The 15,840-nt window shown below is 41.1% G+C and overlaps 1 pseudogene; it reads left to right on the top strand.

Annotated features, from left to right (window-relative positions):
* Positions 1-379: 379 nt before the first annotated feature.
* LOC124000891 lies at positions 380-13,966 on the top strand (annotated as a pseudogene).
* The last annotated feature ends 1,874 nt before the right edge of the window (positions 13,967-15,840 follow it).

The raw sequence follows: 15,840 nt of genomic DNA on the forward strand, positions 1-15,840 counted from the left end.
ACTATTATTCTACAATGTAGAAAATAGTCAAAATAAAGCAAAACCCTTGAATTAGTAGCTGTTCTAAAACTTTTGACTGGTAGTCCAGAGGAGGAGAGAGGCCGTATTTCACATGACAAACATTACAGTAGACATGCGACACTGGTGGTTCAGTGGAGATGGAAACAGCAGTGGGGCTGCTTGGAATAGGAAAATAAAGCAGATGAATAGAAAGTGATAAGGCTGCCGTACTTATGACTCAATAGGAGTCCCTCTGCAGAGAGGGGAAGTTGTTAAAAGGACACACACTGAGGTCACAATTGCTTACACACACACACACACACACACACACACACACACACACACACACACACACACACACACACACACACACACACACACACACACACACACACACACACACACACACACACACACACACACACACACACACACACACACACACAGAGGAACTCATTCACATGCACAAACAAAGACTCTCCCCTACCCTAGGACCACCAGCCCACGTACAGACTGGATAGATTCTCTGGGCGCTGACTGTTCCCACTATGGTGAGTACCAGACGTACAGTAAATGGTACTGTATCTTTATTAGCTACTGTATAACTAGCTTCATGTTTCAAGTTTTAAAGTTTATTTGCCACGTGCACAGGATACAACAAGTGTAAAACAGTAACAGTAAACATGAGGCTGCTGAAGGGAGAACGGATCATAATAATGGCCGGAATGGAGCAAATGGAATGTCATCAAACACCTGGAAACCATGTGTTTGCTGTATTTGATACCATGCCACTTATTCCACTCTAGTCATTACCATGAGCCCATTCTCCACAATTAAGGTGCCAACATCCTCCTGTGGTACAGTAATATTCTAACCTTGAGAGATCTTTCCAACAGTGCAATGATAATCATAACTTAGATAACATAGATAAAATGTTAAAAAGTCTGACTAAAAAACACACAAGAACTGCAATGAGAGTTAAAGAAACATGAGAATGCAAGTATATACAGGTCAGTGGGTTTATACATAAAAAGTGAATGGAAGTAGGATATACATGTAACAGGGCAGAACATTTCAGTTGGGAAAGCTTTACTGTTTGTTTACCGTCCTTGTTGTACAACGTAGTGTAGTGGCAGGTAGGAGCAGGAGTTTTGTAAATATATACTATTCTATTTTAATTTTCTTTGTTATACGGTGCCCTGTTTTCTTTGCACATTTTTCTTGGAAGTTTTATGAAAGCGCTATGAGACGGAGATTAGAAAAGTTTGTTGATGTCTTTTTGTTTTTTCTTATTAGAGTAGCTCTTAACCTCTGCATTAGAGAAGTACTTGTTCAAAGCAGTTTTGCTTAACAGGGTTGTGTCAGTCTGGATTGTGTAATACAGCCTTTTCAACTTGAAACCTTTGGTTCCTCTTTGCTTTTACTCAAGACATGTTATCCTTTATTGAGCTATAAGAACAACATCTAAGACACTGACCTCTCCTTAGCGTGTCAGGAGGTTAGTTATATTGTTGGAAAAATCATTAATACTAAGTAATCTTAATTACAACAGCCTACTTTTTTTTCACCCATGGATTTTGCTCAAGGCCATGTCATATCAAAATAATTCCCAGCTCACAGCCAACTCATCTCATGTATCAAAAAAGTCCATGTGTTGCTGTAGAACCTCTGTTATTGGCTGTAATTTACTCCTGCTAGACATGCAGCACATCTCTGGTGAGGTGACTATAGACAGAGGGATGCTGAAAGGACCTTCTTTAATGTCTTTGTGACACATACAGTAGCCGTTAGACAAGTGAAACCCACTGTGTCTGTAAAGTCATAAACATGAAATAGCATTGTCACACAGTCTTTAGCACATCCATAACAGACAGACACACATTCCCCTTTAGATCTTTGTTTAATAATGATTAGCTTCCAAATGGCTACATTTGTAAGGGACATGAACTAGTTAGTAACAAGAAAAAGTATGTGAACCTTTTGGAAATACCTGGATTTCTGCATAAAATGGTCATAAAATTTGATCTTCATCTTGGTCACAACAATAGACAAGCACAGTCTGCTTAAACTAATAACAAGCAATTATAGGTTTTCATGTCTTTATTGAACACACCGTGTAAACATTCACAGTACAGGGTGGGGAAAGTATGTGAATCTTTGGATTTAATAACTGGTTGACCCTCCTTTGGCAACAATAACCTCAACCAAATGTTTTCTGTTGCGGATCAGACCTGCACAACGGTCAGGAGGAATTTTGGACCATTCCCCTTTACAAAACTGTTTCAGTTCAGCAATATTCTTGGGATGTCTGGTGTGAACTGCTCTCGTGAGGTCATGCCACAGCATCTCAAATCGGGTTGAGGTTAGGACTCTGACTGGGCCACTCCAGAAGGCGTATTTATCTTCTGTTGAAGCCATTTTGTTGTTGATTTACTTCTGCGTTTTGGGTCGTTGTCCTGTTGCGTCACCCAACTTCTTTTGAGCGTCAATTGGCGGACAGATAAGCCTAACATTCTCCTGCAAAATGTCCCTAATAAACTTGGGAATTCATTTTTCCGTCAATGATAGCAAGTTGTCCAGGCCCTGAGGCAGCAAAGCAGCCCCAAACCCTGATGCTCCCTCCTCCATACTTTACAGTTGGGATGAGGTTTTGGTGTTGGTGTACTGAGCCTTTTTTTCTCCATACTGTGTTGTGTGTTCCTTCCAAACAACTCAACTGTAGTTTCATCTGTCCACAGAACATCCAGGTGCACTTTTGGGAACTTCAGACGTGCAGAAATGTTTTCTTTGGACAGCAGTGGCTTCTTCCGTGGTGTCCTCCCATGTTTTACATATCGTAGACTTGTCAACAGAGATGTTAGCATGTTCCAAATATTCTGTAAGTCTTTAGCTGACACTAGGATTCTTCTTAACCTCATTGAGCATTCTGCACTCTACTCTTGCAGTCATCTTCGCAGGACAGCCACTCATAGGGTGGACAATTTGTCTTACTGTGGACTGATGAATATCAAGGCTTTTAGAGATACTTTTGTAACCTTTTCCAGCTTTATGCAAGTCAACCATTCTTAGGTCTTCTGAGATCTCTTTTGATCAAGGCATGGTTCACATCAGGCAATGCTTCTTGTGAATAGTAAACTCAAATCTTGTGAGTTTTTTATAGGGCAAGGCAGCTCTAACCAACATTTCCAATCTCGTCTCATTGATTGAACCTCCAGGTTAGCTGACTCCTGGCTCCAATGAGCTTTTGGAGAAGTCATTAGCCTAGGGTTTGACATATTTCTTCCAACCTACACTGTGAATGCTTAAATTATGTATTCAATATAGACAAGAAAAATACAATAATGTGTGTTATTAGTTTAAGCACAACATTTTTGTCTATTGTTGTGACTTAGATGAGGAGCAGATCAAATTTGATGACCAATTGTTGGGGATGAATCAGAATAGTTGGGTAACATAGATAAGATGTTTTATTTTCATTATATGCTTGTGAGTTACTTCTCATTTAGAATGTATCTTGTTGTAATATAGTGGTGGCCATTTGCAGTTATCCTTTCTCTGTCCTGGGTTCAGTTACTTGGGCCGCAGAGAGGGAAGAGGTCGAGCTTGTCTTCATATGTAAACATATCTTTTAAACCATGTGAAGGGATGATTGAGGGGGAACCAATTATCTCTTAGCTCCACAATGTCTGTGTGCCAGTCACTGTGTCTCTGTGATCTTGTCTAGGAGGGGTGTGTTTTATATATGCTAGTGGATGAGGTTTTGTTTTTGGTCCTGAGTGGTACCAAGAGCGAGATAAGAACATAGTTTAGGAGACAAAGCTGAACGATAATTTATAGCCAATGCTGTCTGGCTATGTGTGTCTTTGCTATAAAGGATCTCAGTTGCAATGTGTAAGGACTCTCAGAGAATTCATTTATAGACACTGAATTGATTTGAGAGTCACAGGGTTGTGATGGAGCTCATAATAATTAAAGATGGACTTTATGATAACTCTGACTAGTGTGGTGGTTTGGGTCTCATGATTTGACAAATACAGGATATTTCCACTACACAATTTATCCAGAAATCCAGATAATTCCAAAGTGTTCACATATGTTTTCTTGCCACTGTAAGTGGATTCCAGCTGAAGTGGATTCCGTGTCGTTTCTGGGGGGAAACTACGGAGTTGAGCAATAGTCATGCATGCTCACCAATGAGGCAAAAGGTGTTTAGCTAATAAAAAGTGTTTAGCTAATGATTGAACATGTCAAGTGCATTGACTGCTTTAAGCAGAACCAGTGGGAATGATATTCAGATACCTAATAAGTAATCTCCCTCTGTGGCTGAGTTACAAGTTGTTGCTCTTTATATGACATGACACAATTTACAATACATTGTGAAACAAGTGTTAACATGTTTCATTAATTGATTAGTTGATGCCACTTCCTATGGACACTTCTGGCCCCCTAGCTGTCTCAATTGTCTGTCCAAGTTCAACAACAGCACAGCGTGTTCCTCCCTGGCCAGGGGGCCGTCAGCCTTGTGCAATAGGAATGTCTGTCCTCCGGACTTATCAGCACTTCCTCATGATAGGTTGCTCTATCTCAATTCAAACAAACCTCATTAACGTGAGGTGTGGTGCTACAAGAGGAAAGCCATCCACCACTTATCCCTTATTGTCAACAACATGGAGCATATAGTAGTCTTTTACTGCAGCTATCACTAGAGCAGCTTATAACAGATGCATGTTCAAAACCTCACACAGACAGAACACAAATAAACAGATGTTTTGTCATTTGCATCTTGAGCATGGAAATACAGGATTAACAAGAGACTACAGCTACAACAACAATGTAAGCGGACACAGAAGTTAAAGAACTCTTTCACCATAGAGTGGTAATCTGGTTATTTGGGCCTTCTTAGGTCATCATAATTATATTTTTAACAACCAGCCATTCAATATATTGTTTTTGTCAAATAGTAAGTAGCAGAACCATTATCGTTAGACCTCCTATATTGACTATGAAAAACAAAGCAAAGCATGGGTTAATCAAGTAATGTGAGCACAAAACACCGATGTGTCCACTTCCTGTTTAGCACCATGACTTTGTTGCATTTCCTGTGTGATCTGTCACACACTGGGTCCTGAGGGTCTAAGTGCTCTTAGTACCTCAAGACACGAAGAGGTAAGTGAATCATTGTTGGCTTACTTCAGTGAGATTGAAGTGGCTAAAAATACCAACATGGTGCAAACACAGTATAGTTTACTCAGGGTTCGGTCGTAAGGCTTAGGATCCTTTTTAGAGTCCGTCCTTTGAGTTTCATCAATCTGAGCTGTAAAATCACAGAGCAACCTTTCTCTTAGATGTTGTGATTGGTTTGGAATGAGTAGCTGTACGTGTGAAAGTTGGAGTAATTTCTAAATGTCAGTTATTGAACAATTGTTACAACCTCCAGCTTTCTCCCCCCTGGGTCCCACCCATTTCTCTCCCTTTTTCTCCCTTTCTAGCTCCCTCGTTAAATGTGTCTGTGTTTGTATAGTAGATACATTTTCAATGGTGGTTAATGAATCAATAATGCAATATTGATGTGAATGACATTAAATGTTTCCGTCTTCCTCAAATTCATATTTATTAGGGGAAACTCCTGAGAGTGTATACATATAGCACACTTCCTCCTCAGTAGTCTTTCTCTGTTTCCTGCCAGCAGGACAACAAGTCTGATGTGAAGGCCATCATGGCTCGCTTCAACACAGGGGGAAATGCTACAGAGGGTATCTCCTCAGAACATCCAAAAGCTACAGTGCACCCCACCCTGTCCTCAGGACCCCACATCCAGCCTAAGAAACCTGCCCTGGAGACCAGCCTCTCAGGCAGCGCAGCCTCCACCGCGCCCAAACCCAACTTCCTCAAGAGCACCATCTCCACCAAGAGCGCTCCAGAAGTCAGGGACTTTCCCAAAATCAAAGTGATCCCTAGTAAGTTTGGAAACACCCAAGAGGACAGCAAACCCTCCTTTGTCAAACAGTACCCCTTTAAACTCAAACCACCTGGCCCAAAGATATCCCAGGATGCTGAGGTCAAAAGCCCTTTGCCCAAACTCCCTCTCCAGAAGCCCTCTCTGAGCTTGACCTCGTCTGACACCAAGTCTGCCTTTCCCAAACCCTCCTGGGTCAAAGACAGCAGCCCCAAACCTGACGATAGTGGGGGTACCTCGAACTCCATCCCACCCAAAATACCCCCTTCCAAAAAGAACATAATCTCCATTGCAAAGATGAGTCTACAGACAGAGGATAGTGTGGATGGAGCAGTGGATTCTACAACCAAACCACTGGGAGCAGCTTCTATCCTCAAACCCTCCAACTTCAGGACTACACAGAACATGTTCAATAGAGGAGATACCCTATCTGAGAATGGGGTAAAGGAAATAACCAAACTTCCCCTCACTTCCAGCGACTCTTGTCTTCCTATACCTACAGCCAGTAAGAAACCCAGCTTCATTAAGAAGCCCCTGGGTCCCACCTCCCCAGTCGTGGGGGTGAGCAACAGTATCCCGTCCCCCCAAATTGAACCCCATGCCCAATTTCCTGGCAATAGGGACTGCGCCAGCCAAACCCAACCGGCCTCCTAGGGTGACCTTGGATAAGTTCAAGAAGGGCACAGAGGCTAGGACCAATGGTAAGTGTTCTATCTCAAACATAACTAATAAGTTACATACCGCCAAATCCATCAATAGTGAAGATGCTTCTGCTGTGGTTTTCTAAACATGCTGCACTTTCCGTCTTGCACCCAGACCAGAGGGGTTTATGTGGTTGTATGCTCCACTGATCAGAACCCCCAGAGACGGGTAGTAGAGGACACGCAGACACACACACGCAGGAAGGCAACTTGCATGTACACACACGCGCACACACACACACGCAGGCAGGCAACTTGCATGTACACACGCGCACACACACACACACACACACACACACACACACACACACACACACACACACACACACACACACACACACACACACACACACACACACACACACACACACACACACACACACACACACACACACACACACACACACACAAGCATGCAGGCAACTTGCATGCACACACGCATACGCACACACGCACATGCATGCACACGTAGAGTACACACTCACTCACACACTCGACTGCATCATAGGTCTTCATCACAAACCACAAGACCGAATCTGACAACTGAGAGACAGATTAGAGCTGTTGAATTTGCTTTACAGCACAGTGCGTTGCTTTATATAAGCCCTGTTACATAAAGAATAAGTGAGGTTAAACACGCAGCTGTGCTGTAATTTAATGTCAAAATGTAAAACCAAAGATGCAGAAATGAATGCTTCCCCTAAATAAGTTCCCTCTAGTTTCTATTTTTTCTTCCTCCTTTCTACAGCTGATGTTTACACCCTAACTGGGAAGTTCATCTTTAAACTGGCACATATTCAAGTGAAAGGTTTCAGGTTTGGATCCACATGGGGATATGGTTTTGACTAAAGACACATTTCAGCATGGTTTGCATGCATTGCTGTTAGTCAGCAGAGAGAAGAATCCAATGTGAATTCCACACTCCCCCTGGTGAGAATGTAGGCCAAAGCTGTTACAGACACTATTTATTGATTTGAGTAATGATTGTTGCCTACATGCAGGTTGAAAATCAACATATTCAGTAACCAGGTATCCAAGAGTACAAGGGTCATCTCAAACTCTGCTATTCTCCCTTTCAACTACAGAATAACATCCACAGAAGAAGCAGGACTGATGCTTTATTCAAATAAAATGACATTTTATTTGTCACATACAGACAGTGGCGTTTCTAGCTTGCACAGATCCCTGGGCGAATGGATGGATGTCCCGCCCCCCCACTAAAAAAAGCACCATTCTGCACTAACTGCAATATTTATTCAGACATTTGGAACAACACAAATAAATATTGAGAACATTTAAAACTATATCAATGTAAAAACATATACAAAAATAAGACTCATAAATATCCAAAATAAGTAACAAAGACCAATTGAAACGAATTTGTGTTGATTTGGCACTCGAGCATCAATACATTACCCGTCCCCCAACACTGTCAACCAAGAGTCAAGACTAAACCGATTCACCTTGGTGGTGTGCAGACTGGTTTTATATTATTCTTAACGATTTCACACAAACCAGAAAGAAATGCATCAATTTGTCGGTGAAACTATATATTTACAGTATTATGAATGAATTGTGGTTTATTTGGTAGCATTTTGTAGTGTGACTGATTTTACAAATTGCATTAGTACTGTACAAAGTTAGAGGTGCGCAAATTGCTAATTTCCTCCGCTCCCCCTAGCTCAGGCTTCCAGTGGGGAGACCTGAGGTAAACCTACCCCTGCCCCCCTCCCCATCTCGTACTTGTGAGTGGGAGACCTTCCCAGGCAGTAGCCTGCCTAGCTCACAAACTAGTATCAGTGCGCCCACTCCGGCAAGGTTAATTGACCAAAAAGTCCCACATGGTGACATGATATCATTGATGTGACGTGCAAATGATCGATAGAAAACCAATCGCGCAAATGTCACCATTCCGCCCTGGGCGGCTGCCCATGTCACCTATGCCTAAATCAGCCACTGCATACACATGTTTAGCAGATGTTATTGTGGGTGTAGCAAAATATTCAATCACTATATGCAGCTGATTTGAAATGTTAACATGTTCATGCAATTTCCTTCTTCACTGTATGTGTGAGGTGGTCATCTAAAGGCCTGTATTGTCTCCCCTGAAGGTCCTGCTGGGTTAAAGAAGGGATCTGTTCCCCCAACCCCTGCCTCTCACCCCAGTAACCATATGGCCCCACCCCTGCCCTCTCACCCCATGGCCCCTAGCCTGCCCCCGCGACCACCAGAAGCCATGTGAGTACCGGACTCTGATAATCAGAGTGGAGTCGTATGAAAACCGGACGATATTAGAAAATACCACTACTGGCATTGAAGTACATCACAGGAGGCTGCTGAGGGGAGGACGCCTCATAGTAATGGCCAGAACAGAGCTAATGGAATGGAATCAAACCCATGGAAACCATGTTTGATGTATTTGATACCATTCCACACCAGCCCTTACCATGAGCCCGTCCTCCCCAATTAAGTTGTCACCAACCTCCCGTGAAGTACATACATAATTAAAGTGCACATAAGCCTGTAGACACACACTGCAATTGCTTCAGAGCATAGAAACAGCACACCTTCCCTTTCACAAAACCCAGTTCTTAGTTTATATCCTAATGTTCATTATTTCCTTCAGTAACTTTCAAATTAGAATCCCACTTGGCACACAGTGGTTGAATCAATGTTGTTTCCACATCATTTCAATGAAATGACAATGAATCAACATGGAATTGACGTTGAACTGACGTCTATGCCTAGTGGCATACTTGTCCACTGACCTTATTTCCATTGTGATGTGGTGGGTCATTTTGGCCAGTTGACTGACTTTGTGTCTCTGCTTCCAGAATCCAACCTGACCCAGATGAGAACTATGATGATGTGGGGTTAATGAACAATCCTCCACCCCCTCCCTCTGGAGGACATCCTAGTCAAATGACTAAGGTGAATTTTTTCCTAATTCCTCATTTGTCCAATTTAGGCCTATGTATTTGATTAAATACCACCATACAGGCCTACAGTATTCGGATTGCATCTTTTTATCCAACAGGACAGTGAGAGTGATGAAATGTATGAAGATCTTGATGAAAGATGGTGAGAAAGATTCCCTCCAAGTTCTATTCAACTTTTTCTATTGTACCAATCTGTGAAATGTGCAACAGGCTTTAGACATAGACAGAGGACTCTATAGCGCCCAAAAGCTGATGAGATGTCTGAGACAAGTCTATAGTTTTATATAAACACTGCCCTCTAGTGAGCATTAACACCACTGACACTTATTTATTATCAGGGGGGCAGTGGAATCAAAGGAGCAGGAGAAGATGAGAGAGAGGGAGGAGAAAAGGGTACAGGTGGAAAGGAAAGAACAGAAAGAACGTGAGAGGAAAGAACAAGAGGCCAAAAAGAAATTCAAAGTAAGTGTTTGCAAAAGCCTGTTGTTCGGTAGTTCCCCTCGATCTTGCTGTATTGTAGAGTCCATCCAGTATACTATTTATGAAGTGAATGTGTTTACTCTCCATCTTCTATCATGTATGTATGTTTCCTTTTGTGGCAGCTGACTGGTCCACTGAAGGTCATCCACAGGGTCCAGGCCAGAGTGGACAGTAAAGGGAGTAAGACGGACCTGGGGCTGAAGCAGGGAGAGTCTATTGACATCATGCGTGTTTTGGACAACCCAGAAGGACGCTGGCTAGGGAGGTCACAGGACGGCTCCTGTAAGTGACAGCTGTCTCCTCCTCCTCCTTCTCCTCCTCCTCGCTCCTATTCCAGGTTACTTTTCTCCCTCACATCCTTTTGACTGTTCTTCATGTGCAAGACTAACATGTGCTCTGTATATTTGCAGATGGCTATGTGAAGACTGAGTCTGTTGAGATTGACTTTGACATCCTGAAGCATCAGGGTGTGTCTATATCCAGTCATATGGAGCACGAACCGGAGGTATACGATGATGTGGCCTTTCAGAATGACCCCAGCAGGTAAAATGGCTCTCGATCCTGCTGACACTGTAAAAAACATTTGAGACAAATAACCATTGGAAAGACATGAATACCTTATTATTGTAATGCACTGCATGAATTTCTTTCTGTCTTTTGATTGTGTAATTATGTGATCCAATGGAATGATGTCCTCCTCATTCCAGTGGGATTAAAAGTGCAGGAAGTAAGTTTCAAATGACCAAAACGTAATATTGAAACTGAACAACACAATATGGCAATGTGGTCACAAATTACTTTAGTTAAATCTAGATTACATTTTTATATTGGCCATTCCTAGTGGTTCTTCCTTCCCCTCCTGATGAGGATAGTGACATATATGATGAACTTGACGATTCAAGCTTCGACGTCAGGTGAGAATATCTTTTTGCACTATGATGGTGTAGATTCATTGGTGTGCATTCATCTGTGAGTGTATATTTTCTATGCATGTGTCTGTGTAAGTATGTGAATAAGTATGTATGTGCAGCCCTAGCCCCTCAGACTCCAGATCCCCTCCTAAACCTCACTCTTGGATGTTTATTAAGGGCTTCGACCAGTGGAGGAAAAGCCCAGGCAGCAAAATTGAGTAATACCATAAGATGGATCAGGAAATACACTGTAATTACCTCCTATCCCGATAACCCCAAATATCAAAGCACCAATCAGGAGGGACTGAAGGGATTCATTACCTCACTACTGAATAATTTAATGAAATCATACTTACATCATCAGTGCTTGACTTGGACTGAAATAGGTGCTAGTACTCATGTTGGGTCCCGGTACCATTAATATTTAGGTGCAGGAGCTCCACAATACCATTGAGCTAATATTCTATAAGAGGAACAGGAGCTCAAGCAGTAGAAAGTTTGGGGTAACGGTACTTAGCTCTGGTGAGCTCCTGCCCAAGTCAAGCACTGTAAATCATTAAATAAATACTTATTTTACATCCTTTAATGAATGAACAACCTTCCCCATTTCTGTCTATACATCTACTGTAGATGCACTCACTTACAATGTTCTATGTACAGGTGTGAAAAAAATAACTCAACTCTAATCATAGTTCCATTGGTTGTGATTTGTTGACCTGTTTTTGTTTTATTATTGCTAGATTCTCTGTATTGATTTGTGTCCTTTTGCTTACAATGAACCCACAACAATAAAATCAACTTGCACCAGACATAACATGGACTAATATTTTAATTCTGTTTTTGTCATTTTCAGAGTATCCCCACCTTCCCAGTTTGACCAGACAGGAAATACTGGTAACTTAATATGATTAATATGCAGAGTGACTATGTGTGTTCTGTGTCGTGGCATTACAACAACTGAAGAATAGAATTTTGAAAGTACTGTTAACTTCCCTTCCGTTTCAATGTGTTCTTGATGTTATTTCTCTGTATATTTTGTTGTTCTAAAAAGAATCTTCTGAAGTCAGTGATTCAGATATTTATGATGATGTTGACACCACTAACTTCCATCTGCCTCCACCTATTAGCAGGTAATGACAGAGAGAGTTTTTTTTTTAACCCGTGTTTAAACAAAGTCGCTGTAATTACATAAGAATGTCCTTATCATCCACTGGGAAGCATTTTGATAATGTCCCGTTTTTCTCTCTTCAATCTCCCACTAAGTAAAACCAAGGGTAAGGCTGAGGACAAAGATCCTAAAAAGCTAAAGAAACTTGAAAAGGAAGAGAAGGAATTCAGAAAGAAGTTCAAGGTAATTTGGCTATCACAATTTAAGTTTATAATTTTACATTTTTTGTACATTCATTCGACCCTCAAACCTGACCTCTCATTCCTATAGTATGATGGGGAAATGCAGGTACTCTATCAGGTGACCATCGTTTCCACCTTGGCCAATAACAAGTGGAGCAGTAAAGATCTGTTGTTGAGACCTGGGGAGACTCTGGATGTCATCGTTAAGCCTGTAGACAACAAACTCATCTGCAGAAACGAGGAGGGCAAGTGTGAGTAACAATGAATCCTCAGTGTGATACATAGGTGTTCTGCAATAAAACAAATCTGCAAGGGAACTAACTTCAATGATCTCTCCCCATCTCTCTCTCCTTCAGTCGGCTACGTCTTGACCAGCCATATTGTAGTAGAGTAAGTACAACACAAAAACAGATAATACAAAATCACATCCATAAATACACATAATATACTGTATAGTATGTAATTAACAGTTTACTAAACTGCAGAGAAAAATGCTTGGATATGAAATACCCAGAATTTGATACCAATCATCTGTTTTGCTTTTACAGAGATGCTGATATCTATGATGACATTAGTGATGGTATGTTTCAGACCTGACATGCAATGGCATTTAATAATGAATATCATAATAAATCAGAAGATCAAGCGATCAACGCTATCAATTTTATTCTTGCAATATGGTGCTGATATGTTTTTCTTGTCTGAGAATTATTTTTCAAATGTCAGTCATCTCTAGTAATAGCTGTCATTTCTTTGCAGGTTGCATCTATGACAACGACTGAACACTGTCTACAAAGTGATATTTGTATTTTGGGGGTTTCTTGTTTATATCAACAACCTTTATCTAATTTACTGTGATTATTTTGAGGTGAAGTGGTTTTCATTCAAGAACAACACAGTCCACAGACACTTCCTCCCTTTATGAATAACTGTGACTTTGCATTGAATAGGCCTAAATGACATACAATGTTACGTTTTTATATTGAAAGTGTATTTCAATGCTTATATTCTGTATTCAACAAGAGATATTACAATTCTGATTGAAAACAAAGGTGCAATGATGATGATGATACATTTATCCCAAAAAATATTAAACAATGCCAAATGCCAAATATAGCATGTCTGATCAGTTGTCATATGGTTGGCTGGTTCTCACCTGACAGGTGAGTTATGTCATATTGTAGACCTACTGAAAGTAAGAGTCCATTAGTGATGTGCAGTTCGCAAACGATTTGTTCTTTTTCAACTACTCTTTTTACTGACTCGAGAATCATAATTAGTTTGACTGAGTGACTTGTTCATTTGAGTTCTTTGCTAGACCTGCTTGTGCTGGCAGCAATGTATCCTACCACAGTATCCTACCACAGAGATAATAATAGAGGCCCACAGTGGAGGCGTCATGATACCCAGCAGTCAAACAGAGAAATGGTTCCTATCGCTTCTCCTCGTCATTTTTCCCATAGGGAATTGTAGAAACACTTAAAATAAAGGTGTGACATTTTGATAACCATGTAAATCTCTAACAAGGTGATTTTCATCAATATATTTGGCTCCATTTACTCAGATTCAAAAATAATCATTAACATCAAAGTAGGCATCATGCAAGACTACAAAATCCTCTTGCACGTCATCTTTAACTGACACCTTTGCTAACAGGTATTGATTCAATTTAAAACCTGCACAAGACAGTTCACAGAATTGTCAATTCAAAGAAATGTAGCCTATATTTTTATTACTACATTTAGCTAACATTAGATAGTTAATCCAGAGATTCTTACCTTTGTCTCGAGTCGGCAGTCTCGTCCAGATCATAATGGCATTTGTAGTTCTTTATGATAGCTACATGAACATCTAATTAGCATTTCATTTTGGGGGGGAAATACAGGTGAAAATATTGAGAGATTGACATGGTTATCAAAACATCACGCCAGGGTAAGCCTACACGAAACACAGACCTTATTTAAGTGTTTATAAAATCCCATATGGGAAAAACGAATGGAGGAAATGGTTCCAAATTGTTTTCCTCCATTCGTTTCTCCCATATGAGATTTTATAAACACTTCAATAAGGGCTGTGTTTCGTGTAGGCTTACCCTGGCGTGATGTTTTGATAACCATGTCAATCTCTCAATATTTTCACCTGTATTTCCCCCCCATCATTGCACCTTCTTCTTCTATGATATCATGGCCGTCCGGAAACAATCGTTTAAGTGCATGCCGCCACCTACTGTGCTGGAATGAACGATCAATCATGATCTGCCCAAATCTGTACTACCATGAAAACACAATTCAAAACCAAATTAAATCCCTACTAACTTCTAGCAACCCCCCCCTCAACCCCACTATTCTTGATCTGTATCATGCTGAAACACTCCACCCTTAGGATTGTTCAGTGTGTCAACAACCATTTGTAACATATGCTGTCTCCACAACAACCTTCAACCTGGCATTTCTGCTTTCCACAACCTGAGTCGTATTGATAACCTTATCAATAACAGCTATGAAGTCAACTTCATTCATTATCAAAGTGTCCTTTGACACTGCACATTCATGAGCACAAGATTTCTGAACAGGCCTCCAAACCATGCCAGGACCAGCAGAAGCAACAGACCAGACAGTAGGTCCACTTACTACAGGTACATCCATGTAAGCTCCATCAGTCCGCACTGTAGTTCCACCAACCTGTTTTAAGGCCCCTGCATATGATACATCATGACTGATCTTATATCTCTGAGCCTCTCTCTGTAGCTAACATCCACCAAATGCTGCACTGTGTTCTCCCCCACAATTACAGCACTAAACCATCACATTGCTTCCACATTCACCATAATCATGTGCCCCTCCACACTTGGCACATCTTTTCTTTCCTTTACACTGAGCAGCTACATGTCCCTTTCTTTGGCATTTAAAACACTGCAGTGCATACGGGACAAATTCTCTGACATTGACACTAAGGAATCCTATCTGTACTTTTCCCGGCAAGACTTTCTCAAACCTCAGCATCACTGATAAGCTTTCACTTCTTTGACCCTCTTTCCTACTGATCAACCTTTTGGCCTCAATAAGTCTGCCTCCATTCACATTTTAATATCATCTGTGGACATAGATATTGAGACCCCAGGGACATGGCTTTTAATCTTCTTCCCATTAAGCTTTTCCATGTTCTAAATATTCTCTTGGTGAGCCTGGATAACACACAATACTAACAATCTACCATTTCCAATTAACCAAGCTAATTTCATTTCACCTACCTCTTTCTCTAAAGCATTAGTTAGTCGGATAGGGTGTAAGTGGGGCCCTGTGGTCTCATCAAACACTATCACCACTTTCCACTCCAACACATCACTACTCTTGATTCAAACCTTGGCCCTCTTTATGCTTTCTTTACTAGACGCTCCACTGCTTTCTGTATCATGATCTCTCTTCTTCCTGTCGTTCCACTACCGACCATTCTGGTCCTTGACCCTCATCCTCCCATTCCATACAATCAGAACTGATACCCAT

Source organism: Oncorhynchus gorbuscha, linkage group LG16 (genome assembly GCF_021184085.1).
Source record: "Oncorhynchus gorbuscha isolate QuinsamMale2020 ecotype Even-year linkage group LG16, OgorEven_v1.0, whole genome shotgun sequence".
Taxonomy (NCBI): Eukaryota; Metazoa; Chordata; class Actinopteri; order Salmoniformes; family Salmonidae; genus Oncorhynchus; species Oncorhynchus gorbuscha.